At 37.6% G+C, this 3,021-nt stretch overlaps 1 pseudogene; it reads right to left on the minus strand.

Annotated features, from left to right (window-relative positions):
* Positions 1 to 1,920: 1,920 nt before the first annotated feature.
* LOC149211802 (putative protein phosphatase 2C 44 pseudogene) lies at positions 1,921 to 2,289 on the minus strand (annotated as a pseudogene).
* Positions 2,290 to 3,021: the final 732 nt, after the last annotated feature.

Below are 3,021 nucleotides of genomic sequence, written 5' to 3' on the forward strand. Positions count from 1 at the left end.
ATTTGGGGATGCTGGTTTGAAGTTTAAATGAATAATACTTCGGAATTTCAAAACTCTTATGGTCACCGGTTTCACATGGTAAAACATAGTACCCAATCCTTTAATCCTTTGGCTGATAATTTATTGTAATCGTTCGATGTGATTTGCATCGAATATTTAATAGTTAAAGCATTCTCTAAGACTTTATGGCGAAAATTCGATAGTATATATCTATAAAAAAAAAAGTGATAGATCATTGGAATGCCCGTCGAGTGTGCGTTATCGAAAAAACTTGGGACTCACTTCTTTGCAAAAACTGTAATTATCACGCCGTAAGGCGTTCCTCTTTCTCTCGGAAGGACTCCCCTCCAGTGCCACTCTGTATCTTCCTGCGCCATTGATTTCGTTGTTAGACGATGGAATTAATATTCACCTTTTGATTCGAAGTGTTCGATTCGCCGCGCATGGCATCTGGCATCTGGCCGCGGCGCAAGAAAGGAGCGTTTACACGTAATTGGTTGAAGTACGTGGCTCCCTTGGAATGCTTTACGGGGAGACTTGGTCCACTCAACGGCCTTCGCATCACAATTGATCCCATCCCATTTCAGAGTAATCAACCGATCCATATTTCCATTAATTCTTCTAATTTCTCTGCCCATTTCTGGGTTTTATATAAAGAGTCTTTCGATTTACTTTCGTCCATAGGCGGGTTTCATATATCTCATCTTACTTTCATTGAGCTCCTCCTCTCATCATCGAATCCATTCGTGGGGTGGAGTTGTTGCTACACTAGTGAATAATATGAAGGCTACAATAACCCAACAATGACCAGAAAACTATCAGGTATTTATTGTTTTTTTAGAGTGCTAGATTTATGGATCTGCTTGTGTTTTTGAATTTTGTTGATCCATCTCTTTTTCTTATATTAATTCATCTATCCATCTCTGTACCAAAAAATACAACGAGAGGCTCCACTCGTCGATGGAAGCCAACGCTCGAACAAAAAACTGTACTTGAATCTATTCACAAAAGCGGCATTCATTCACCAACGTTGGAAGAGATACGGAGGATTACCAAACAATTACCAAACATTTGCAGCAGTATGGCAAAGTTGAAAATAAAAGTTCTGTCTGCAAGTATTTGATTCTGATTTGGAAGCATTGCCAACACAGCAGGAATCATTAGGCATTCAAAGGCTGATTATGTGAAGGTCTTGGAGAAAGGGGATAGCTATGAGGTTCAATACACACAATTTATCAATTTGCTTGACTTATCATTCTACTTCCACATACTGTCTGTTTTAGCATTCTATTCGATTAGAAGAGAATTCTTGCTCATGTATACATTGCTAATTTGTAATAATATAATGCATCTTTGATTCAACTAGTGAGGTCGATGGAATGTTAAGCCAACCACCTTACCTCCATTCTCGCCACAGTTTTCCGTATTCCTATAGCATAAGTTAAGAGGTGACACTACGTGCAATTCCAGGGACTGGGCAGATAAATGCCCCTCGGATCTGGCACCTAGGGAAAGGAAATCCTCCCTTTGCAATGCAGTTACTTGGGGCATCTTTCTTTAAGAACTTCAAAAAAGAACCTCTCTGGTATTCAGATGAACTATTCGAGTAAAATTAATGACAATACAGTAATCAAAAAATTTCCTAGATGCTTTCTCCCATGAGATGAGTTTGCAAAAAAAAAATATGCATCTAACAGTAACTATGCAAATAAGTAAATGATTGGAAAAAATGCCTTGCCTTCCACAATCCATCACTAGCCAAAATGAGAAATTTTGTGGTTGCATCTATGGTCGTGTCTCTCACATCTGGTTCTGAACTTAAATGAACTCGAGGTACATCTCCTAATATATAAAAAAAAAACGCCATTAAGTATACAGTTTCTCCTGTGACCATTCAAATGTTACTCTTGAGCTAGACCATTAAGATAGAATTATAAAGTTACAAATCAAAAAGTTATTTAAGTATGTTCTCATTAAAATTAATCTCTGCACAACATTTGTAGTGGTATCTGGTAGGAGTGTCACAAATCCACCCTTCTCGATGTTTTGGCGTTCAATACTTGGCTCATGATCAATAGTCAGCTCAATAGCAATGCCATTTTTACATATAACAGCCCTGGAATCCCCTGTATTTGCTACAAAGAGTTTTTTCCCATCAACTAAAATAGCAGTGACTGCTGTGGAGCCACCGGGCCCTAAATCAGCTGCCTTTGCTAAAATTTTCCCATCAGTCCGGTTGTATGCATTCTTGATGGCACTTTCTGGGTCTGTCCAGAACTTCGGCTCCATTATTATCAGAGATACTTGTCAGCATTAAAATACTTAATTAGCATTTTACACCATACGAAACTTTGAAAATAGCAAGTGACAACCAATACAACGAATGGCAGATCAGCTGTAAAAGCATTTTACTGGATGTGCATTAGAGTCAGAAATCTCATCTAATATACAAATTTTTTTCTAAAGAGTCATTTGAGAACCATCATATTTATATAAATGAAGGAAATTATCAAAAATGATATCGATTTGTCAGAAACCCAATTTTTGCAATAAGGAAGCACTATTGCTTTATGCCATGACGTAACGCTACTATTGGACGTTTTTTCTTTGGATAGGTGCAAGAGACAAATGAACATATAAGTATAGGAAATATATGAACAGTTTAAGCTATTTGAAAAATAGTGGATTTACGCATGAAACATATTCAACTAGAAATATGATGGGGAAAAACAAGAAATTCATTATATGTGAGAAGTAAAATGTTGGAGAATCTTCACCTGCTAGATTTCTCCATCGTTCTTACAAGTTTAGTAGGTTTATTTTAGTGTAAGGAGCCTCAAGGCACTCGAGATATTAACTACCCGTTGTTCATCGGTTCGATTCCCAAACGAAATACAAACCCTCCGCCGCTGAATTTCCGAGGGTTTCAGCAACAAATTATCATGCAGGCGCCCTTTCAAAGGTACAACTTTTTTACAGCTCGTTTGAGATCCAGTTTTGGGGTTATGTTCTTTTGTTGTT

Source organism: Pinus tabuliformis, chromosome 1_1 (assembly GCF_031772625.1).
Source record: "Pinus tabuliformis cultivar Carrire ecotype Pingquan chromosome 1_1, CPIR1, whole genome shotgun sequence".
In the NCBI taxonomy this organism is placed as follows: domain Eukaryota; kingdom Viridiplantae; phylum Streptophyta; class Pinopsida; order Pinales; family Pinaceae; genus Pinus; species Pinus tabuliformis.